The 26,103-nt window shown below is 42.2% G+C and overlaps 1 pseudogene; it reads left to right on the top strand.

Annotated features, from left to right (window-relative positions):
• Nucleotides 1-24,109: 24,109 nt before the first annotated feature.
• On the top strand, nt 24,110-25,319 carry LOC141496588 (zinc finger protein 280D pseudogene; annotated as a pseudogene).
• Nucleotides 25,320-26,103: the final 784 nt, after the last annotated feature.

The following is a 26,103-nucleotide window of genomic DNA, read 5'->3' as shown; positions in this document are numbered from 1 at the left end:
CTTTTTTTGTTTTGCTTTTTTGGGTGGAGGGATTGATTTTTTTGGTTTGTTTTTTTTAAGAAAGAGAAGAGACTACAAGCTTGACTTAGCTTCCTAGACAGCATTCTGGGAAGCAGTGATTTTCTCAATAGGAATATGAGTTATACCCTTTTCTCCTTTTTTTGTGAGAATTACTAGAATGACAGATCACAGGAAGGCTGTGGACATAGCTGATCAAAAATGTCACTAAGCTATTATATGGAAGATGTATTCGACATGTTCTCTTTGATCCAGATGACAAAACCAGGAAAAATGGATGGGTTAACTACAGAGATGCAGTTTGCCTTTCTCAAAAGGAAAAACTTCCTAATGGAGCTCTCAGTGTTTGATGGGCTGCCTCAGGAGGTGATGGGATAATCTTACTGGAAACCTTTAAGCAGGTGCAGAATAATGATATAGACAGTCCTGGGGATTCTTGTATAGTTTAGAATAGATAGCTCTGGAATTGCTTCTATCCCCAAGGTTCTATATTCTGTAGAAGGTGCCAAAATGATAAAAGATCCTGAGGAAGGCCTTTGTCTCATTAAGTAGATACCCAAATGGAGAATGGAGGAGGACAAAGCCAGGACCTAGAATCAGAGGACTAGAATAAGGTTAGAGAAGGGCTTATTACAAATAAGCATTGGTTAAGTGCTTTCTGTGTTCAAGTACTATCCTGGGTAGTTTACAAAAATTTTCTCATATGATTTCAATAGAGAGGGGGGAATAAAATATCCTAAAAAGAGAAGGGAACCCTCGGTCCCAGAGCCTTAAAAATCTTTCTCAGACTCAGGGTTTTTTGCTTGGAAACTGGTTGGACCCTACTCAACAAATACAACCGCCTAATAAATTTTGTCCCCTCCCTAGGTTCCTATGATGAGATGCCTTACAAGGATCTTATGCCTCTAAACTACCCACGGTGGTGAAGCAAATATGATTTCACTAATGGTCATATATGTGTGATGTCATCTTGGGAAAATGAAGGACAGCACAAAGGGGGAGCTGTGTCCTGTAGGTGGGCCCCAATTTCTCTCCTGCTCTTTTTCCCAGGCCCCTAAGTAGGAGGGGTCATGGATCTGAGCCTTCCTATAGTAGAAGGGGACAATGCACTAAGTATGAGTGGTCCCATCAAAGACTCCAACATGCTCTGTGTGACCTAAAGAGGCTGACATCCAGGTGGCCTCGCTTGGGATCAGGAGAACACAAATAGCACCATGAGCCCTGCATTGGCTTTCATCTTCCCACAGAGGACATGGCCCCTGTCTTCTTTTCCCTGAGCTTCAGGGGAAACAGTGAGTCCCTGTTGAGGAGTGTCCCAATGCCCCTGGAGTGGGTCTCTGTTGATCCAGCTGTAGGAAGATCCAGAGTCTACATTATGTTTTTAAAGGGAACCATGTCAACCAAGGCCCTCATTTTGCCTTTGATTACTCTTTGCTATCGACGGCACTGCAGAGGGTGATGACTGTCATCTGAGAGTTGTCTGGGACCATGCATGGTTAAGTGTCCAGGGTCACTCAGCCTCCATATCTGAGTTTGTTTCAGCATGCTTCACCTCGGAACGAAGCCATTTCCCGTCTCCCTAAATGCTCATTCTTTGCCCTGAGATGAGCTCCATCCTATCCTGTGGCTATCCAGTTTGTTTGTAGTTGCTGGCATTGTTTCTCCCATTAGATAGACCTGAGCTCCTGAACACTCCTGAACAGTAGGGACCTGTGTTTACTTTTCTTCATTCATTCCCCAGAGTTTAACATAGAGCCCAATACAGAGTATTGCTTCCTAAAGGCTCGCTGACTTGCCTTGAATCTTAGTCCTTGGCCCTCTTCTCCCCAGTTGCTCTATTGCCTGGACCATGGGCCAGGGTCTAGAGTAGTCATCTAAAGTCATCTGCCATTGGAAGACTTAAGCAGTCTGAACTGTAACAGTGGATGGCCACGATTCAGACTTCTGAAGATGGAACATGCTAGGGGCGGCTAGGTGGAGCAGTGGATAAAGCACCGGCCCTGTAGTCAGGAGGACCTGGGTTCAAATCCAGCCTCAGACGCTTAATAATTACCTAGCTGTGTGGCTTTGGGCAAGCCACTTAACCCCATTTGCCTTGCAAAAACCTAAAAAAAAAGATGGAACATACTGCCCACCTCCTGTGAAGGGCTTGGTGTACAAAATGGAATTACCACTGGGGGACATGGCCAGTGGGAGAATTTGGTGTGCTCAGCTATGCAGATTTGTTCCAATAGTCTCCCTCCTCATAGAGGGATGAGGTAGGAGACAAGGGAATTGTTTTGAAGAAGTAAGTTCCTTGTGAGTAGAGGTTGTTTTATTCACTGGGACCAGCACAGTGCCTGAAGCTTCATAGGATTTGAGGCTTAGCAGTTGATTGAGGCTGCAGAACTGAAAAATGTTACTCATATTTAAAGCTGCATGTTTCCAGCCTCATGAATGCTTTAGATTGAAACCTGTGTCCTCTGTACTTAGAACACCTCTAGTTATACTCCCAAGCTCCCTTGTGCTGACAAAAGATTCTGGAACCATAAATAAAACAATATTACTATTGCTTTTGAAAAGGGTGAAGAAATCAACTTCCATTTGGTTCCACTCATAATCTCAATAACTTTCCAAATCAAAATATCCCTCCTTGGTCTCTCTCACCACCCCATCTGACATAGATATCCAGACCCTTTGACCACTGGGCCAAGAATGTACAGCCAGTGAATAAACTGAAGAAGCTATATCCACAACATAAAATGCTTATAAGTATGAAGGGTATCAAAGGAAATGGATTGGGGTGGGAGTGGGGCTACAGAGATGGGGAGAGAGGGAGAGTTACTTTGATAAGCCCAAGAATCTCATTAGAGATTCAACCATGTGGTAGGTGTCTTGAAGGGGAAGAGGGAAGGTAGCTCTAATTCATGGCCATGGGAATCCGGTTCCCAGAGAGGCAGACACCCCCCATCAAACCGGGATATAACAAGGAAAATTTGGGGAATTCTCCAAGTGATCTTGCCAGAAGCCCTCACCTCATGTCATCAAGTCCAAATATTTGCCTCCTTGGACTCAATTGATTCCTGGTTTCCTTATCAACTATTCAAAAAATCAGCTCCCACACTGCCTACCATCATGCTATGGGGCAAACAAAAGCCTGAAACTTTGGTTCAACAAGTGGTGTGTGTGTGTGTGTGTGTGTGTGTGTGTGTGCACGCCAGTGACAGAGATGAAGAAGAAAAGAAGAAAAAGAAGGAGAGGGATAAGGGCAAAGAGAGAGGAGCCCAAGACCCCACACAACGCAGGCATCCCTACATCTACCCTTCCCAGTCTGGTCTGAACTGGGGAAGTCACTGTGCTTACAGAGTCCAGCCAATAAAATCCTCTGGCCATTTCCTAGGAGACAAACACATGCTGTAGCCACAGAAACCCGAGTGTACACAGTGGACTTAATCCCCTCCCCATAAAACACCTGCACCATTTCCATGGCTGTTGGGGGGGGGACTTTTTTGTCCTTCCTCTCCCACTGGAATGAATTAAATACGTTTCTAAACCAGTTCTTATGGCAACAACAGCCATCGGCAAAAAGGATAGAAAAACATTTTGACAAAGGGCAGAATAATCCTGGACATTATCAGGACAAAGAAGATGCCATCTTTGTGCAAAGGACCAGGGTCTGAAAAGTTATTAAAGAGGGTCACATCTCTGGAATGACTGCCCAGATTAGCTAGAGTCCCACCGCAAGCAGAGGGAGGTAGCCTTAGGAACTTGCTTTCTGGAAACCTCAAAAGGGCAGGACTGGAATGCCTTGGAGAGGAGATCAAGCCACATAGACTAGGATGAAACAGACATTTCCATCTTCAAGGACAAGATAGGGACATGGAAAAAAATGAAGGATTCCCAACCTCCAGCCTACACTGCAGCCCTCAGGAGAGAAATGGAACATGTAAAGAAGACATCAAGGCTTCAATAAGTATTCGTCAAGTAATTACTGTGTGCTAGCTAATGTTGATTGAATGACCATACCCAGTGAAGCTGGACATGAACCCAGTTCCAATGCCATGCCAGGTATCTGACCCTACCCTTGAGTGGTGGACTCCACTATCTCTTCTGCCCTTTACACAGGATCACTAATCATCCCAGCTCCTCAGGAAAAATCTCCTTGCCCTCATCCATGTGGGAACCTTTGAGGCATTCCACTTCTGATTTGTGACATTTGGGGACCATCAGGTGAAAGTTCACATATCTATAACCTGTCATGTTTGCCCAGGCAACCAGATAGAGGAAAAAAACTAAAAGGCTGCAGAAGAAGCAGCAACTTACAGCCCCTCATCTGAAGCTCAGAACATTCAACCCACCCTTTTTTGCTATTAGAACTTAGCCACATTCATCTCTCTATATAGTCTTCTAGCCATGATTTGCCTCCACTTGTATCATCATCCATATTGCATCACTGCTCAGAGGAAAGAGCTAGGTGTCCATGAAGATCAGATATCTCACCAACTCCCTTGCTTCTGAAACCCCAAATCATGCTCATTTTAATGCTTTTATCTCTAGTATTTCTGTCCAGAAATGCTACAACCTTGATTGGTGAGCACCTTGTGTTCCATACTTCACTGCATTCTGTAAATTATCTTCTCACTGACTAGCTTGTCCTTGTAGAAAAAGGGATCTTTTCCCTTTTCCCTCTGTTCTATTTTTTCCCCATCTGGAATCATGAGCAGTTCGACTCTGCCATTGCTCCTGGAAGGGATGGCACTCTTTACTTCACTTATATTTTCCTATAACTTTCCAGTGAAGGGTCTTCTCCCCTTCTCCCCCGACTACTTTCCTATGCACATTCCTAAGTCTAAATCCAGTTCTCTATTCCTTCATCAAGGTGCTGAGTGGAAGGGCTATGAGCCTGATGAACAGACTTGGGAGCCCAGGATTTCATTGAGGCTGCTCTTCCATCTTGCCAGGCCTGGAGTTCCAAGGAGGTCCCAATGCTCCCTTCACCAACCCAATAAACAATTGTGTCTTATTAAGTAAATGAAGAGGTTTGCTAGGACCTGGAAGCTCCAAAGGGCAGCTTTGTTAAACAGGAGATGAATGAAGTAATGTGTTCCAGGATACTGTTAAGCTCTGAGCTCCACAGATCTGGGTCTGCTTTATTGACCAAGGCTTGAAATAGTGGAATGACAGGCCTCAGGAAAAGGATGGGAAATAACTACCGAAGGCTGCCATCCCCTTGAGCTATCTTTCTTTATGATAGAGTGGATAGAAGAATGGATTTGGATTTTGGTGCTCAATATTTATCTCTTGTTATGCCACCTTCATTACCATGAGCAAATCTATTCCCTTACTAAGCCTCAATATTTTCATCTGTAAAATGAGACAGTTAGACTAGACTACCCTTAAAGTCTATTCCAGCCCCCAAAATCTATTATATTCTTCCCCATTCTTAGTCAAACTCCTAAGAAAAGCCTTCTACTCCTTTCACTCTTTTCTCAGTTCCTTGCGATCTAACTCCTATCTTCATCACAACACTACAGAGTTCCCAACAATCTCTTAATCATCACATCCAATAAATAGCCTTTGATGACATTCTGGATCCTTTCTTTTCTCTGGTTTTTCTGACATGATTCTCTCCTCTACCTGTCTGATTTTTTCCTTTTCATTCTCCTTTAAGGGATTTTCATCTATGTCTTGCCTTCTTATCATGTCTTTCCCACGGTTATTTTCTAAATTCTGCTTTCTTCTCTCTTCCAGTGACCTCATCTCTTCGCATACAACCTTCTATCTGCCAAAGTTTTATTCATCTGCCATATCCATGCTCTCACTTGAGCTGTCTCCCACATCTGGAATCTTCTCTCACCTTGGCTCTTCCTCTTAGAACACCTAGCCTCCTTCAAAGTTTAACATCTATTAGTGCTCCCCCAGCAAAATTAATTTTTATTTGGATTTGGTATTTACATGTCAATTAAACAGCAAGGATTTGTTAACTGCCCAGGCATTGGGGATATAGGTACAAGAAAGCAAACAATCCCAACTTAACAATGTCCTTCCATTCTGAAATGGAAGACAAAGGCACACCCTCAGCTTGCTCAAATTGGTGGGTTCAAGAGAGTTCTACCCTTCAATCATACCCCTTGCTTACTTCTTTCCTATATGAACACCAAACACAAGCCCCACCTCTCTACCCCATTGTTTTATTCTGGAGTTACCTAGTAGGAATACAGTGCACCAAATGGATCTACACCCCATCTCCAGATGAATTTATCCTAAGTAAAAGAATTACCCATCATGAGCTTGAAAGGCCATAATGCAGGAGCAGGTGTCACAGTAGATAGAGCACAAGCCTTGGGGTCAGGAGGACCTGAGTTGAGATTCAGCCTCAGACACTTAATAATTACCTAGCTGTGTGACCTTGGGCAAGTCACTTAACCCCATCCCCTTAAATAAATAAAAAATTTTAAAAGACCATAATGTTGACCAACTTTCAGAGATGCCTTAAATACTCATCCACCTGTCCATTCAGTCAACAAGCATGCCAGATACTGTACTAACAAGCAAAAAACTGTGGTCTTTGCCCTTAAAGAGTGACATGATAATGAAATACACGACCACATACAAAGAAGACATTCATAGTGTAAATGGGAGATCCTCCCAGGGAGAGGAGAGGGTGTTTGAGATGAAGGCATGGTGGAGGGACTGGGAAAGGCCACCTGGGCAAGGTTGAACTTAATCTTGAAAGTCCTTACACAGCAGGAACTGCTCCTAAGCTACTAACACTCTTGAAGGCTTCCTATGCAGCTATGGACTGCTGGGGTGGATCCCCATTCCCCTCAGGTGGCAATGTTTATGAACAATCACTGGTTTTTAACCTGTCTCTGTTTTTGGCCTTTTACAATCCATGCTGAACATATTGGGTGAGGACCATAGGGTCAGCCATCAGATCCACAGCACCAAGGGTTTGTAGCACAGAAAATCAGAATGGGTCACTGGTCATGGCCAGCATGCTTTTCTATTTTTGTATTGGTTAGCTATGCTTTATCACCTATGGGGAGATATCACTTTTCAGCTAACCCACCCCAGTTAAGTTCTTGGACTATAAACATTGTTGGATGTGTCTTGGAGATTAGCTGCTATCATCTGGGGTACCCACTCCCTATAGTAACCATTCTTGGAGTCAAGAAACAGATATTGCTTTGTCTAGATGCCAAGGCCACAGTGAGTGATCCTTAGGTGAACCACCAGTGAGCCTGTTTGGAGTGGAACGAAAAGGTCAGCTGGCAAGTAAGACAACATTTGGCTGCAGTCCTCTTCTCCCTTACTCTGAGCTCTTACTAAAAGTCCTAGTTGGATCAAAGGGATTATTGGGTCATTAATTTAGAGTTAGAAGGGATTTCTGAGACTTAGTTCAAACTCCTCATTTAATTCACGAGGAAACTGAGGCACAGAGATTTCTGTTTTTGTTGTTAGCTAGGTCTTCCTGTCATTTTCTAGAGCCCTATTTGCTATGTACACTGTCTTTTGGAATCATCCCAGATTCCACAGATTTCTCCATACTCTCTGGTAAAGCTGCACAAGGGATGATCCATTGTAAAAAAATGTCCATGCTGAAGAAATGGGTCAGACTTGATCTTTTGCTCTTCCCTCTATTCCTTTCCTTCTCTCTGACCAGGTCCAATCCCACAGATAATTTAGGAAAAAATGTCTCCTAAGGAGTCAGGCTGCCTGTTAACTGAGACCATATTGTGTCAACCTCAAAGACTCCTGGACCTTCGGGGAGTCTTCCCAGGAGTGGCTGGCCCCTCCCAAATCAAGGAACTATGGAGGCCTCCTAGAAAAGGCCAGAGCCTCTGGGCCTAACTTCCTCACAATGCTAATGGGAGCCGGTCCTGGCCACCCAAGCCTTCTATTTGCATGACTTTGTCATTAGCTGGATGTGAAACTTGGGGGGCAGAAGGGGGGAAAGACAAAAGAGAGAGACATTCTTCAGAAATAAGCTTCTTTCCATTTCTGAAGATTCTAACCACAAATCTCTTCTTGTTTGAATCTGCCTTTGATAGAGACCTAATTATTTTCATCTCTAAGGAAAGGAATCTGAGTTCCAGGAAGAAAAATGAGGTCTTGGCCTCACTTGACCAATGTAAAAATCTGGGATGTGATAAAGGCCATGGTTCAAGGAATCAGGGTCCCAGTGCAATGCATTGAAGCAGGAAAGCTAGCCTGCAGACTTCCAAGTTACAACTGTGTTCGTTAGGAGCCCTGAGTCAGAAGAGGGGGTCAAAAAGCTGTCCTCCTTCACAGCAGCTTTTGTCCCCAACCTAAATAGGTTTCTAACTCCTCTCCCTACTTCTCATCTTTCCTCTCTCCAAACAGCTGCCATACTGACATGACTTTTTTTAGCCATAAATCTAACCTAATCATGTCAATGCCCATAAAAAGCATCTTCAGTGGCTACCAATTATATCTAATGAATACATTCCTGCTCACCATTTAAAACTCTCCCCAATTTGGATACCATCTCCCTTTCTGTCCTCTTTCACAGATTTTTATGTTTCTCATATACAATATTCTATCTCCCTTTCTGCCTCTGGGCCCATGGTTCCCCATGCCAGAAATGTTTCCCCTTCTTCCTCAGACATCTTATGATTCCTAGACTAGCTATTCTAGACAGGATCACTCCAATGCCACCTCCTCCATAAAGCTTTCCCCATTCTTCTCTTCCCGTGTGCTAATTCTCTCCTCCCTCCTAAACTACTGGAAAGTAATTAAGCTAGGACTGCATCCTTCCAGGAAAATGTAAGTTGCTAGGGAACAGGGATGAGTTGTCTTTGTTGTGGTTGTCGTGGTTGTTGTCATTGATGTTTTGGTGATGGTGATGATGGCTGCATTTTCATCTTTGTCTTCCCCATCCCTACCACAGTGACACTTGATAAATGTGACTCATTGACTCAAAGGTGATGCTGGACCCTTATTTCCCTTCCTGGATCCCTTTGGGATCGAAGAAAACGAGCCACCTTCCTGGTTGGACCAATGTTTTTCTCCCCCTTCCAACATGGTGACCCTTTTGGCACTCCTGAGACAAAGGTTCATACTGTAATTAGATTTTTTTTCTTTTGTGGCTAACTGTCTGGTCACTAATACCATAGTTAAGCGTGCTCATCAGCGTAATAAGCTCCACATGCTAGACACACCCTGATACCATGTACAGGAGAAAAGGAATTTTCCCTTTGGGAAACAGTCACATCCAGTAAATAGAATGGCCAGTCATCCTCCCAAAGCTATGCCCAAGATCTCTCCTGACTTGGGCCAATAATGACCATATGGTCAGCTCTCAGATGATCCAGGTGACCCAGGTCTGGGAGCCTGAGCTTGGCTGGGGTCACCAAGCAGCCTAATCATTGCATCCCCACAGAGTAAGGGTCAGCCAGGGCACTCAAACCCATCCAATCAAGGCCTTCAGGCAGGGGGCCCCCTAAAGAGGCTTGGCGGCTGGCCCTGCTCTGGGAAACAGTTCCCTGATCCCTCTCCCACTGAGATCCTCACAAGGAAATAGCCAGGGCCTGGAATTTAAACAGAAGGGCTTCGCAAAGTTTTTCTCACACTTCAGCAACTTTGCCTTTTCGATCTGTAAACCTCACTTATGGCCTTGTCCTGTTTTTAAAAGTAAACTCATTTGTTGCCGCCCACATAAAAGGCCTTGTTTACCCACACTCTGCTTTCCGTTTAGATTCCTGGTCAAGTCTATCAAAACGAGACCAGTTTTATTCTCCCCAGGTCTGAGGAAATTGTAAATAAAAGCCTGAGCTTACCAGACTTATATAACAGATCCCGGGGTTCTTGCCCAAATCTTAGGGTGGAGCACGAGGGGAGGGAGGATAAACTGGCAACAGAGCCAAATAGAGAGTTCTCTACTCCTAAACAGTTAGCCAGGCGGGAGTCTGAGGGCCTCAAAATCGAGATGGGGCCCAATGGCTCTCTTGGCCCTGGGCTGACAGTGCAGTCAAAGGTCCATTTAAGACCAATGGAACTTCGGGTGGAGCTCATTGTTCTTCATGCATCCATCTTGTCTGTCAGATTTGGATGGAAGCTCCTCAGGGGCATGCACTCAAGGGCATCTCTCTTGGGATGTACCTCCACTTCCCCCTTAGCTCCCATGAAGCCTGACATGTGCCATCAACCTCCTCCTATCTCAGTTCATCTCCAGTTCTCCAAAAGCCCTTTGCTCACCATGCCACTCTCCACATGGTTATTGGCATCCTCCAATCCAACATTAGTTTGTCTTTCTCTGACTGGGTGCTTATTTCTTCCTAGTACACCATAAGTTCCTTGAACACAAGAACTGTTTGGATTTTACCTTGGAACCTCCAGACCCTTAAGGGCCCAGGTCTGGACACAGAGTTATTAAATTGAATTGGTTATTAAATTGAATTAGCACTTTATTAGCGGTCCAGCCATTCAGATGATCAGGTTGGAGTTATTCTAAAAAACTGACTGCTTACACAGTCCCAACAACACTGTGAAAACAAACGATAATGCAAGCAATAAGAATTCTGATCAACACAATAACTATCTGTGATCCCAAGGACCTGTAGGTCAGTTCCCTGCTGATAAAGAAAGATTCGGGATACTGAATGAGACTTTTTTTTAGGAAGACATGATCAGTATTTGTTTTGTTTGACTCTGCATTACAATGAATTTCCTTTTCTTTTTTGCCCCCATTGGATTGGAGGTCATAGAGAGATTGAATAGATTTCTGTTGATTTTTTTAAAGAAAAAGTTCTTCCTTAAGTTGGGGGGGGGGAAGAGTAGAAGTGGGGTCAAAGAAGAGCCCAATAAACACTAAAATGACCACAGTACCAATTTTGTAGTAACTGAAAACCAGAAACCTAGATGATGCCCACTCTTGGAGGGTTGGAAGTTACTTGAAAACAATAAAATACCAATGTGATTTCAGAAGGAATGAGTATAGAGAAGCCTCAGAATACTTAACTCATGCCAAGTGAATGAATAAGCAGAAAAAGGACAAAAATATATGTGACTATTCATGATATAAAGGAAAGAACTGCAAAATGATGGAAATCGAGATAGAAACGTATTGTGAAGAGCTATGAGAAGGCATTTCTCTCCCGTCCTTTTTAGGAATGAGTAACTTTAGGAATAGAGGACTTCAAATAATACCTGCATCTTTATATGTTAGACATCTCTTTGTATTCGATCATTTTACTGAATGGTTTTATTTTTCTCTTTTTTATCCTTTGTTATAATTGTTGAATCACTGGGAGGGGAGAAAAAGGAAATATGGTAGGAAAAATAGTTAACATGAAAGCTAAAGATAGTAATCAAAATTATTTTTAACATATTTGGCTGATTTCTCAAAATAGGTAAAGAGAAAAGGATTAAGACCCATGTTTTTCAACTATGAGCCTGTCTAAAGAGCATTCCTTCACAGAATAAAGAACCCTGGCTCTGAAATCAAACAATATCTAGGTTCTAATCCTGTTTCTAAAGCTCATTACCTGCCCATCTGACCTTAGACAATTTAACCAATATTCCAAGACCTCCTTATTCTCATCTGTAAAACGAGGTGGGGGGGGGATGCAAAATAACCCCTCAGATCACTTCCAGTTCCAAATCTCTGATACTATGGCATCCTTTCTTTTCTCTATTTCTCTATTAAAAATGGCAGCATGTATCAGGGACTAAAATTAATCTTCCCAGAACAAATGATCTCTATTTTAAACAAATCTAATATAGAAAAACTCCTACAGGTCAAGGATGAGGAAAAGGAAGAGGAAGAATTGTTCCCTTTAAAAAAAGGAAAATGCCATTTGAACAAAAGATCTCCAAATATATTTTATGGAAATAGGGTTTATGTTCATTTTACAGAAACACTCACACTATAACAAGTATGACCCAGAGGTATCCAAAGATCTCCCCGGGCTGCTGTTTTCTTGAGAGATGAAGGCCATTATAACAGAATTGTCAGTCTGTTTAGAAACCTGTTCTTCTGCTAATCAACTTCCATTGATCATGCTTCACCTTAAGGGCTGCAGTTCAACCTAGAAAGGCAGGTCCCAGCCCCCATATGCTTAGGTGATGGTGATGTTGTTGATGCTGATGATGGTGTTGATGCTGATGTTGAATTATTTTAGTTCTGTCTGACACTTTGTGACTCAATTTAGGGGGTTTTTTGGTAACAATGCTGGACTGGTTTGCCATTCCCTTCCCCACTTGTTTTATAGCTAAGTAAACTGAGGCAAACAGGCTTACCACACAGGATCACACAGCTAGTAAGTGTCTGAGGCTGGATTTGAACTCATATCTACCTAACTCCAAGCTTAGAGTTTTATCCATTGTGCCATTTTATGCCCAACTCTAACAGGTTACTGAATCTCGATTCCTTTGGCTTTCTCACACCTTACTAAGTGTTTGAGTCTTCAGCAATCTCCTGGAACCTGAGCAGAGCCTAAAGAATTTGTAACATATGTCCACATGTTATTGATGATAAATAGATGACCATCATCCTCCTGTCAGCACCCAACCTTCCTTTTCTTTTCCCTCATAGCAGTCTCACCTGGCCTTGGTAGGAATGCTTTTAATTTGTAAAAGTTAGATTTTGCTGATTTAATTCTCATGCTCTCTCTCTCTCTCTCTCTCTCTCTCGCTCTCACTCTAGCTCTCACTCTAGCTCTCACTCTAGCTCTCACTCTAGCTCTCTCGCTCTCTCACGCTCTCTCACTCTCTCTCCTCCTTTTTGTTTAAATTCCCCCCGCAACAGACATTAGTAATAATAGGTAGGTATTGTGTGATATGAAGGGCAGGGAAAAAAGGTCATGTAGGTGCCACAAGATGCCTTCACCATGAAAGGCAAAGGAAGTCACTACTTTGGGGAAATCATCATCTTACATAGATGAAAATTCCATTTAATTCTATTCTATGAACATTAATTAAGCAACTACTTTTGCTGGGGCTACAAAGGTAAACTCCAATTAGCAACCTATTTGCGGAGTTCCTCCACCGTCCACTAAAACAGGGAGAAAATGGGACCTAGGACAGATGAGTATTTCTATTATCAAAATAGGAGACAGTTCAGCAGAAATTGGACCCCTTTGCCTGGCAGATGAAGGCACTGGTTCCCTTCTCAAAATGTCTTTAAATGAACAAAATAAAATGCAGAGGACTGCAAAGGAAACCGCTTGTATTGAACTGTGCATTTTAAGTGGGGAAAAACGCTACTAGACCCCAGGTTAAGAACCCCTATCCTAGAGAATTAACTATATCTGGAACTAACGGGCAAGGATGCCATTCTTGAGGGGAATACATGTCACAAAAAAAGATGAACCTTGGTCAAACCAGGGTAAGAGGAGCGCTACCAGTGGAGTCAGGAGGGAGCACTATGAAGAGGCACAAAAGCAACCCCAAAATGAGTAAGGAAAGTGATAAAGACAAACTGCGTATTTCACAATGTTATGCCTTCCTCCAATGTGTAAGACATAATGCATACTCCAATACCCAATAAATATGGGGTCCCTGCTTGGGGGCACCTTGAATGCACAGAACAGTGAGAAGACATCTAGAGAGTAGAGTAGCCCTGTTCTACTGGCATACTGGTAAACAGCAAAAAGCCTAGACTTGAGAATGGCCTCAAATGTTGATAAGAGGTAAGACATTCTAGTCAAGGAGACAGGAATGAGCAAGGCACAGAGGAGAGTGAGGCTCACAGCTGGAGAAGAGGGTCTTTTGCAAGAAGTCCTGGGCAATGGGGCTGGAGAAGAAAGATCAGGATAGATTGGGCAGGGCCTTGAAAAACAAGTGGAGAAGATATGTCATTGTGGCTTCTTGAAGAAGGGACTTAGAGGATGAAAGTGATAGTTGAAGATGACTAGACTGGCATGTGCCATGCTAAAGTGAAGAAGAGCAATGTTCCCATCATTTCAGAAAAAAAGATACACATTTTCTGAACAAAGAGCCAGTGAAAATACTTGTCCCAAAGAAATCTGTACATAGGGATAATTTCAGGTACTATCTTTGTCTGCTCTCTGCTCCTGCCCATTCCCTAAATACTATGACCCATTACCATGAGTAAGCCATGGCAAACAAATGTCTTTCTCAGTGACTCAGTACCAAGTTACCCAATTTTGGAGCTGCTGCCAGAGAGAACCATGCTCCAAATTCACCAGACATTTTGGCCCTTGAATCTGCAAAGATTTTTGACTCGCTTCTGTGGTCTACTCCCCCAGCCCACCCAGGCAAATGGGAAAGTGTGAGAATCCAGTCTGTCTCCTGTTTTTAACCTCTCTGAGATATCTAAATTAAAAATAAGGCCTTTGAGATCAATTCCAAGAAAATAGAAACTGTGACACTGATTTGTACCTGTTAGTGGCTAAGATACATTTTAGAAATCACAGAAGCAGGATCACTCATGGTTAGGGTTAGAAACAACCTTAGAGGTCATACAGGTCATACCAATCTCAAGACTGGACAATGGGTGTGGTGCTGGTAGAGTACGGGAGGGACACTTCATCAAAAACCTGTGAGCTGAGGCTTGAATGAAGGGAAAGCTGTCTCCAGGATGGCATTCTTGCCATGCCAGGATGATATAACTAGAGCCTGAAATCCGATGTTCTGATACCCTGGTCATACCATGTCCTAGCTAACTTTGAAAACAGTTTGTTTTGTTTTCTTCTGACCAAAATCTCAATAATACCAGACTACATGGTATAGGGAACAGGTCACTGGATTTGATAATCCATGTCATTTAAGAAATTTATTAAGTACCTACTATTTGCCTAGTATTATCCTGATAATGGTTATCAAGACAAAGAAAAAAGTGAACCAGGCCTTGTCCCCAAGACATTTCTGGGTCCACCCCCCCCCCCCCGAAAAATCTGTCCGCAAGTAAGGAAATAACACAGCAGAGTATTTTCAAAAGGGAGCAATTGCTCCCACCTGAAGAGATCAGGAAAGGCCTCAAGTGCCTTCAAAGGAGATGAGCTACTCATTCAAATCTCCAGTGTTTGAAACCTTTAGCTTTCTATGGTTCTTCCCTTGCCTTCCATTCTCAGCCAGGTCTCACTGGGTCTCCCCCCCTTCATCTCTCTTGCCTTTATCCTCTTGCCCTATTGCTAATGTATCAGCCTCCAGAAGGCTTTCCTCTGAGTTCGACCCTAGTCTATTTTCTTTGTGTGGAGCATTTGCATGTTAACGTATTGTTAAGGATCCCATTTTTTCCTTTTTTTGTATTCCTGGTGCTTAGCACAGTGTCTGACTGTGCGGAAGCTTGTTGACTTGACCTAACCATGATAGGATCCCATGATACTCAACTGTACAACCAATGGTATGGTACACATACCATCTGACATGAATTTAAGTCATTGTGGGACCCTGGCAGGCCTTTAATCAGCACATGGCATAGGCACACTGGAGGTAATAAATGAATATTTACTGATTGAACCTTTTCAACCTGAGACTAGGCACTAGGTGATTTCTAACATCTCTCCACTTCCATTGTCCATTATCTTCTGTTTCTACTGCAGTCCCCCCCCAGCTTTGCTTCTCTCCTCTTTCTCCTCCAAACTGAACTTCACACATGCAGATTTCTCTTATTGGTGCTTAGGGGTGGTCGTGATGCTACTCTGCTCAGAAAGCTTTCAAAGACTCCCTATTGCCCAAAGTAAAGAGCCTCCTCTTTCAGACTAATCTCAGATTTTTATACTCCCGTCCAGGTACTTGATGCTCTGGTCCAACTCAACTCCTCCCCATGACCCTGTGTGCTATACTATCTTACCTATGCTTTTTTTTTATTCAGTCATCCTCTATACCTTCAGTGTCCTCTGCAGGCCTCCAGGTGATGACAGGAGGAGAGGAACATAAACAATCATAATAAAATGACAATATATTAGGGCATCTGCTGAAATCAGACACACAGTCAGGCCCCAGTACTCCCTGAATGTTTGGCTTCCCAAACCGATCCTGGCTCCCCAGCAACCAGTTTTCCACTTGCCTCGGGCCCTTGGATCTTGGAGTGGCACAGATGTTCTGGGGATTACCCACACTGGCTCATTCAGTTTAGGTCCTCTCCTTCCAACTCGGATCCCACCCTCCTTGGCTCCAGGTAGACATTTTTATTCCCCTCCTCCCCCAGCCAAGGATTTGCTTAATCACTGACACATGTTGGTCCTTCCTTGGCCAGAACACCACAGTCTTTACCCCCCCTTTCTCACCCCTATGACCTGATGGATTCTTACCCATCCATTACAGCTCAATTCAAATGACATCTCTTCCAGGGTCCCTCCTCTCATCCCCCCAACCCCTATAAGTAAGGATCTTTCTTTTGATAAGCTAACCATGTAGTAGTTTGTATTATAGTGATTTGTGTTCATTCACACAATTAAATTGGAAACTTCAGAAACTAAACTAGCTAAACTTGGTATTTCACTGCATCTAACCTAGTTCTCTGTATGCTATAGATAACCTAATAAATGCTTGTGGAATTGCATTTAATTTTGATAAACACTAAAATACTACACAAACTTGCTCTCCCTTAATCCCCCCCCCCCCAAAAAAAATCTCTTCTCTACTACCTGGAAAGCCAGAATAATCAAATGAAGAATTCAGTCCCACAATTATTAATCACCTACTACAAGCTAGTCGTTGTGCTAGGCTCTAAGGATACAGACAAATGAAATCATACTTGACTTCAAGGAGCTTGCAGAGTGTGGTGAAGGTGCCCTGTATGAAATCAGAGATCTTGGGTTTGAATCCCACCATTGCTACTCACTGAGTGATCTTAGGCAAGACACTTAAGCTCTCTGGATCAGTTTTCCCATATGCCAAAACAAAGTATAGGGCTAAATGACCTCCAAGGTCCTTTCTACCTTTGAAACTAGGTATTCTCTGATGCCACTGGGGGCACATCACATGCAGATAAGGAAGTATTTGGGTTTTTTTCAAAGCAAAGAAAGAGCTAATAAAAGGAGGAATGAGAGAAGATTTCACCAAAGAACTGCTGAACTGAGCCTTATAGAAGATAAAGAGTCTCAAAGGGAGAGATTCTAGGCATGGGGGACTTCAGCAAATGCTCAGAGTAGAAATGGAGAGTTGAGTTCAGTTGACTTAGGATTTGTGACTCCAGAAGACCCCCATTATCCAGGGTACACTATACTGACTCCATGTCTTGCTAATCAATGAGTTTAAATGATGCCCTAGCTCATTGATATCCTTGAGATACAAAGAACTGGAATCATCTCAATATCAAGCATAGATTGCTGAGAAATTGTAGGGGTCTTGGTCAAAATGCTTCTTTTTGTGGAAGGTGCACAGATGTAGTCCCACCTGGTCCTATAGGGTGACCAGGAAATACACACCATCATCAATCAACCAGGTGTAAGATCAACCTACTTTAAACCCTAGCATAGAGAGGAAAGTTCTGGAGTTCAGTCTGTTAGCAACCAAACCCTTGCAGGTGAACAAGGACTTATAAGTGACAACATCAACAACCTCAGTGAGGAAATCTTAAGTATCCTGAGGGTACCCTCTTTCCCTTAACTATCTCTTGAAATCCTTAGTTCCATTCCAAGCTCACCAAAGTCATAAGGGCCTTTCCTGGCCTCCACTGAGAAGTAATTGTTGGCTCTATCTCTATAATTTGTCATCTTAGCAGGTGGCCTAGAACCATGAGAGATTTAGTCACCTAACCTAAAATCAACTAATAGGAGTCCATTGTGAAACTTGAACCTGGTTCTTCCTGGCTCTGGGGTATATCTCTAATCACTATTCTATATAGTTCTTACTGTGATCATCGATAAGATCTTTTCTCTGTCTTAGAATATTTTTTTAAGTTCCTAACCTCTCTGGAATGAGCTAGATGACCTCCAATGTCAAAGCCATTAGATCAATGGCTTCTTGAGACCAGAGGTTTTAATCCTGAGGTCCAAATCCTTGGGTAGAGTGAAGAATCCTATGAAATTGGATGGGAAAATGTCACCCCTTTATTTTTACAACATTTAACTGAAATTTAATATTCCTTCAATTATTCTGCCATAAACTATTCTAAGACGGGGTTCAAAGTCTCCCCTAAGTCACTACCAAAGGAGTCCATGACTCAAAAAGGCTTAAGAATCCCTATTCTAATTGAACAGTGTAGTCCAAAGCAATGTTTCTTCTTCAGAGACTATGGAGTCGAAATGGGAAGCAAAGGAGCAGGAGAGTTTCTGGAGGCTAAGTTTTCTTTCCCTGAAAATGAGTTGTCTGGGAAAAGACAGATGATGATTAGCATGGAAATGTGTTACTTCTCAGGCCTTGTTTCTGACTCTGGATGGGAGAATCAGAGTTTTTGTTTACCACCGGAGAAGAGAAGTGATTGCTAATCAAAAACTCCATTTCAAAGCTGCTGGTGCCCAGAAATTCTCACATACCATTCTGTCAACAATGAATGTTTTAGTGCCTTACTCAGCATTTTCAGTCTTTACCTGGGAGATGCCAGATTCCTTGGTCTCCCCAGAGGCACCCTCCCACCCCCCCAGTTTGCCACCCCAGAAGCAAAGGGCCATCAATTTCCCAGGAAACTTTCAGGCTCCTCTGTTTTCTGGACCAACCATCCTGGGCAGGAGCCTCTCAGACTGCCCTCTGGATGACTGGATGGTGTCATCGTGTTTTTGTAGAAGGCTTTTTCATCATGCAAGAAATATGTGAGTGTGGATTGAAGTGGGTTCTGGATGTCAAGGAGGGTAATGTCTGTTGGTGTGTTTGACACACACAGAGTCTGGCCAACACAGAAATATTCCTATTAGCCTTCTACTAATGAGAGGGTGTCGTCAACACTGCCACCCCAAGTCCAAGGAGAAGAGGCAAGAAGACTTTGTCTTGCTTTGGCCAGATGTTGGCAAGATGAACAGTCTCTAAGTGAACTGGGACACATTCAAATGAAGTGATTGGGCAGTCTGGTGCAATTTAAGCTTTCAAAGAGAATGGAGGGTTGAAATCAAAAACTAATCAATTCTCAAGTGAGCTCCCATCAAAGTCCACTGGCTTGGTTACTACTAACTTCACTAGGGCTGAAGTCACCCTTTTCTAACCTTGTCTGTGGACAATGGCAAACTAAAGAAATGGTATCTTCTTAGCGGGGAATTTCTTTCAAATTCATGATGATCACAGACTAGTGATTTCACAAGCCCTCCAAACTTCTTTTGGAAGCAGAAAGGCTCCAATCCTATTATCTCACTATATGACCAGACACTGGGGTACACCAGCATTAAACTGTAGGCTCAGGTAGCCCTCTGGGATGGGAATGGACAATTTCCTTAAAAAGTAAGATTTGTTACATAAACGCCTTTAGGCATCTTCTTCATTTATCTGAAAAGTCATTTCCCTTTTGCTGATTTTTTTGGGAGGACCTGCCTTAAACATTGGTCTGAAATATTCTTATTCTTCCATTCACTACCCTTTAAGCAATGAGTTGATGCAATCAGTTCAGCAAGGGAAAAGTCAATGAGATCTGTGACTATGCTGATTTATAAACTTTTACTTATTTACATTTAATATAAATTCAGTACAAACAATAGAAAGAGGATTTGATTTGGAACCTGAGGGATCTGGTTTCAAGTCTTGTGATTTCCCATATGCCTTAGTTTATAAATGAGAGTAATGGGATGCCATCCTTTCTGACTTTCATTGGGGAACCAGAGGTGAATGGGCTGTCCATGTATCCACAGTCCTCTTTCTTCCTCTCTTCAAGAAAAAGGCAGATAGAGTTAAAACAAGGTCAGAGCATGTTCCCAGACTCCTCCTGGCCTGAGCTTGACAGGCTGCTTTTGCTTCCAAAGAACCATGTTTAATGAGGACTTTCCCATTTACTGCTTCAAGGTGGAGGTGCCAACTTTTCCACTGGAGAAGAGCTGCAGGGCTGGAGCTTGCCAGCCCCAACTGCCAAAGGAAATGACCTCAGCAAGCCTCCCCAGGCTCAGTGGACTCCCACGTCGGGAGGGTCAAACCTTGGAATGGAATGCATGGGTGGGGCCCAAGGCCAGGGCCACAGACCCAATGGGCAGGGAGCATAAAACAGGGAAGCCTTGCCATTGGCTACACTTCTGGCCAATGGCAAAGGGCCTAAGCAAATGTTGGCTTGGCTGGCTGGGCGCAACTGGGCAAAGGCCTTGCCAGACAGTTCATTAACACCAAAGATGTCAGAAGGAGCAGACATCCTGGGGTATTATTGGTGGCTCTTGATGAAGAAGCATTCCCGTACAAAGGAGAAGCTGGTGAACGCAGTGTGAAATTCTTGACTGGCAAGGAAGCAAAAGAATACAACCCTACCATGTTTGATAGAGTCAGGAAGATCCACATTTAAATGATGCCTCTGGCATCTGCCAGCTGGAAGTACCTGGGCGAATCACGTAACTTCTTGAAACCTGGGGCTCCTCATCTGGTATATGGGAAACATGGAACCTGTAGAACCTGCATGTTCTTAAACCTGATATGATTCCTTCTGTTCATTTATTTTATTATTTTTACAATTTTTAAATTTATTTATAAATTACTTAAAATAGGCTTCTTGTGAATGTAAGCATAATCCTCCACTCCCCACAAAAATAAAGTGAAAACAAAGTGAAAGAAAGTGAAAAAAAATGTACTGCATTCTGTGTTCTATCACCATCAGCTCTGTCTCTGGGTAGATTGCATTCTTTACCAGAAATCCGTCAGAGAATTTGCTTCTATATTTTTTCCCACAGTTGCTATTGCTATTTCCCTCCATCCATTTCCCCAAACTCCCCTTTACTCTATTCTCTCTCTCCTTTCACTCCATCCTTCCTCAAAATTGTGCTGTGGGGCAACCAAGTGGTGCAGTGGACAGAGCACCAGATCCTGGGGCCAGGAGGCCCCAAGCCTACATCCCACTCCAGACATCCAACAAAAACCCAGCAAACAATCATCCACCACCTTGCAAAACAAGAACAACAACAAAAAAAGTGTGTTGTATCTGACTCCCCTCTCCCATGATCTTCCCTGTCTTCTATCACCTCTACCCCTCTCCTCCCCTCCTGAACCTTTTCTCCCATCCCCTTCCTCCTTTTTCTTCTAGGGTAAGAGATTTCTATACTCTGTTAAGGGTGTATGCTTTCCTCTCTGAGCCATTTGCATTGAGAATGAAGGCTCACTCATTCTACTTCATCTTCCCCTCTTCCACTCTATTGTACAAGTTTTTTCTTGACTCTTTTACATGAAACATCTTAGTCCACTCTACCTCTCTTTTCCCTTTCTCCCAGGATATTCTTATTCACCCATTGACTCCATCTTTAGAATATATTCTACTTTTATATTCAGCTCTCCCCTGTGCTTTGTAAATATGCTTCTCCTAACTGCTGTATTAATTCATGAGTTATCAGTGTCATCTTCCCATGCAGAAATATAAGCAGTTCAACATCATGAAATTTGCCCTTCCTGTCCATCCTCTCTATGCTTCACTTGAGTCCTGTACTTGGAGATCAAACTTTCTCTTCAGCCCGAGTTGTTTGAACAGAAAAGTTTGAAATTCCCAACATCATTGAATGTCCATCTTTTCCACTGGAAGAGGAAAAGTTTTGCTGGGAAGTTGATTATCAGTTGCATTCCAAGCTCTTTCACCTTCCTTCCAGAATATTATATTCCAAGCCCCACGAGCCCTTAATGTAGTCACTGCTAAGTCCTATATAATCCTGACCTACAGTGCCCTGTTATTTAAACTGTTTCTTTCTGGCTGCTTATAATATTTTCTTTTTGACTTGGAAGCTGATATAATTTCTAATAAAATGTTTTGCAACCTTTAAAGTGCTATAGAGATTTCAGATTTTTATTATTATCAATATCTTTCACAGTATTATAGAGCAACAAAAAGAAGGACAGGGAGATTTTGATTCTAATTCAGGATCTGAGGCCCATTTGCTGTTTCAGCTCAGTCAAGGTACTTCCTCTCTCTGTGCCTCAGTTTTCTCAACTGTAACATGGAAATAATGATGCTAAATCAGCCCCTTTTATACCAGAAGAGATGATGTATTGATAAAAAGAGAAAAGTGAATGAGAAATCACTGTCCTTTAGAAAGACCGAGCAATTCTATCTCTTGTCTTAGAACATTTGGAATGGGTTACCCACTTGCCAGTCAGATGTAGACCCAAAAGTTAGGCTCAAAGCCATCTAAGTTCAATTCTTTTACTTTTAAAGATTAAACAACCAGAGATTCAGAATGGGGGGATTGACTTGACTATGGTCACACAGTCTAATCAACAATACTCATTAAGTCCCTTCTCAAATAGTCAATGTCTAAGGAAGGATTAGAGCCTGGGTCCTCTGACTCCAAAACCAAAACTGTCTTGCCAATTTCATCTCACCAAAAAAAAACAAAACATTGAAAATAAAATGCCCAGATCAGTGGATGAAAAGATTTAGAAGTCTCACAGGATGATGAGTTACCAGCTCCATTGATGGAGTGCCCATATCTCAACACAATCACAGATTCACGAGAGTTGAACTTGCTTACTGAATGCATGTCCTTTGGACTCTGACACACAGATACTGGCCTGAGAGCAATGATAATTCCTTCTGAGCCAATCAAAAAGAAAGTGAATTCCCTTGATTTCCCCCCTCTCTTTTTCTGCAGGGAAATGAAATGCAAAAGAAGCCTAGCAGATCCCCAGCCCAAATCCCCTCATTTTATGCCAGAACAAACCCAAGCTGGTCAATATTTGCACAGCTCACTGAAGTGCATGAAGCTCTTGTTCAGACCTACTCTTCCTCAGTAATTTCTCATGAAGATGGGCCCCACTAACTCTGATTCTGGAAGCGTTTAGGTAGCAGTTGGAGTGACTAAATCCACAATAACAAAGGGCTGGTACAGCAAATTCATGCCAGAAGCAAGCCTACAAGAAAACATTTTCATCCATTTTTAAAACCATTTAGCTGTATCTGTTTGAACTCAGTGTGTTAATTGCAGACACAAATCTACTCAAGGACCGGTACTGACTAAAAAGATAGATGGACCTATCAAACAGCTAAAGGTAAGAATAACAGGTGGACCTCAGAGAGCTCTATTGGGATCCAGGAAATACTTAAAAATGGGAAACACAGCAATCTCTAGCTTATAGGTTTGATGCACGGAGAAGGATTCGGTATGGAAAATAACTGCGACCCAGGGTCTACTCAACTGGAATATTTACCCTCAAGGATATACGAATCAAAAGCAAAATAGCAGCCGAAATAATATTAATGATGATAATGACAACAATAGAACTTCCTATAGATTTTATTTGCTATATGTTATTTCATTTGGCCCTCCCCACTACTCTGTAACACAGGGGCCACAGGCATTGCTACCATTTTACAGAGAAGAAAAGTGAGGCTCATAGAGAATAAAGTGATTTGCCCATGATCACATAAACCATGGACAAAGATAAGATTTGAAGCCCTATGTTTCTATAACATTATTGAACCCAGAGCTGGAAGAACTCCTTGTTAGGCCTCAACCATTGGCATCCCCATTGGTAGAAATGAAGGAGGATAAGTTTCTAAGCTCCCTTGTAGACAACACATGCTAGGATTCTGTTGTCTGCAATGAGTCTCTCCACTTAAAGGGATTGTAGACTTATAGCTCAAAGGAATTACAGAGGTTGTCTAACCCAACTTCTTCATTTTACAGATGAAGAAATTGAGACCTAGGGTTTTAGATTATCTTGCCCAAGCTCTTACAAGTTATAATTGGCAGAACCAAGATTTGAATCAGATTTCTTGACTTTAAGTCAAGTACTCTTATTTTGTAAAATGATGCCAGAACTACATGACTTTTTAAAAGAAACTGAATAATTTAGTCTTTTTTGCAAAACAGGATTTCCAGCCTTCCAAAGTTTAAAATATGAGCTTGATGGCTCCATCCATATGCAATGGGGAACTTTTTTTCTGCCAAGGTGCATTTGGGTAGTTATAACATTATTCAAGGGTCATATTATCACCTTAAAAATTAGCCTGCGCTCCCCGCCCCAAACGCCCAGGCGCCTGCTCTGCTATGGGTGCTGTCGTCCTCCTGGTGGCCGCAGCGCTTTCCTACTCCTCCTTTTCCTCCTCGTCCTCGCGGACCCAGTGAAGCCACTCCTGAACCGCACACAACAGGAGAACCAAGACTTATTTACTTGTCTAACATTGTGAGTTTCATGGAGGTGAGAGTTAGACCTGAGGACTTCTGAATTCCCACTTCTGTGTTTTAATTGGCATGAATCAAATGATATAAAATACTTACTGATGTTTGTCATTTGGGTGACTACTTAAAGAAAATTAGCTCTGGAACTTGATGGGTGACAACCTCTTCCACCCAAAAGATAATTTTAAAATGGCTGAACTATTTATGGAGTGTGAAGAAGAAAAGCTGGAACCATGGCAGAGGAAAGTAAAAGAAGCTGAGGATGATGATGATGATGATGATGATGATGATGAACCAATCTTTGTTGCAGAGATTGCAAGTTCAAAACCAGCCATTTCAAATATTTTGAACAGTCAACCCCAGCTCATCATCAAGAGGAATACAGAATGGTGCCACCAGTAGAGGTGCTGTTACTTCTTTCAAACCAACCTACATGACTTCAACATCAAATACTATGGAAGTTTCACCAGTTTTTCAATCTATATCAAGGTCTACGACTAGTTCTGTTGCTCAGCCATCATCTAAATCTGGTTACATAATGAGCTCACCACAAGTTGTACCTAATAATTCTTCAGGGTTACTGTTTGACTTGAGACAAAACACAGGAGTACCTCAGTACCATGGAGGAACAGTGCATTCTTTAACAGGTCTGAATGAAAGTTCTTTTGTATCTAAACATCTCTCTACTCCTGAAGTAAACAGTGTTACTTCAAAGAAGCCCAAGACCAGTGAAGATATTGCTGGAACCCAGCCCCTATCCCCATACTCTTCAGTAAAGTCACCATCACAGAGTCCACCTTCCAAAGGTACAATTACTTCTACTAAAAATGGACCACCTTTCCCAAGAGCTTGTCCAAAGTGTAACATTCATTTTAATCTGTTGGATCCTTTAAAAAAAATCACATGAAGTATTGTTGTCCAGAAAGGGTAAATAACTTCTTTTGGGGATCTAATAAAGCAGAATTTTCAAGTACAACAAGTAAAAATAAGATTGCTGATGCTGATAAACGAAAATTGATCATGTTAGTTAATGACTTTTATTATGGGAAACATGAAGGAGATAACCTACAATATCAGAAGACTCATACAACCTTTAAATGCTTCAGTTGCCTGAAAGTACTTAAAAATAACATTAGGTATGTAAATACTTATGTAACTATTAGATGAACAGTTATTTTTTGACTATAAAGCATTTCTAATTGAAGTCTCTTTTGCCAGCATTGTTTTGTGCCATTCTAGACAAGTGGGTTTAACACTTCCTACTAAGTAATAAAAACAGGAACTCTTGCACCCCCAAAAAATTAGCCTGCTATATTTGGTCAAACAATTATTTACCCCTAAAAAAATCTCTTTATTAAATTTTGAAACCCACTTAAGCAGTGCTAGACCAAATGCTAGGCCAAATGATTCCTCCCCCCACCCTGATGTTCCCTGCCACTTAGAGCATACAAACAATGATGGTGCAAACCCATGACTGCTAAACCCTTGCTTTGGCCCAGTCCATAATACAAATGTGATTTGACAGTTTTCTTCTTTGAGGAATTCTTTGTTCACATCAAGGCTAAGTCTTGCTCTCTCCATTCTCCAATTCTTTACCTACTGTTCAGCACTCTGGTTGATACAATTCTAATTGTTTTCCATGTATTAGCCCTTCACCTGAATAGAGAAACCATGACTCCACCAAAGTATTCCCTTTTCCATTCCCCTCAATGATACCACTTCAAGTCAATACTGAGAAAAGTGCCTTTGTATCTGGGATGCATTGTTTATCTTTTTGACATCTGAATACCACCCCAAAAAAGTCAATGTCAATAATACAAAAGGGAGAAGACATGTTCCCCAAAATATCTGGAGTTTTAATTCTCTCCAGAGAATTGAACAGAATAATGGACTACCTAAAAAAGTTAATACTTTGGTCTTCATTAAAAGAGGTATAGAGTCCAGTAATTGG

The sequence above is a fragment of the Macrotis lagotis genome, chromosome 8 (genome assembly GCF_037893015.1).
Source record: "Macrotis lagotis isolate mMagLag1 chromosome 8, bilby.v1.9.chrom.fasta, whole genome shotgun sequence".
Taxonomy (NCBI): Eukaryota; Metazoa; Chordata; class Mammalia; order Peramelemorphia; family Peramelidae; genus Macrotis; species Macrotis lagotis.
Note: the sequence above shows the minus strand (reverse complement) of the source record. Positions and strands in the feature narration are given on the sequence as shown.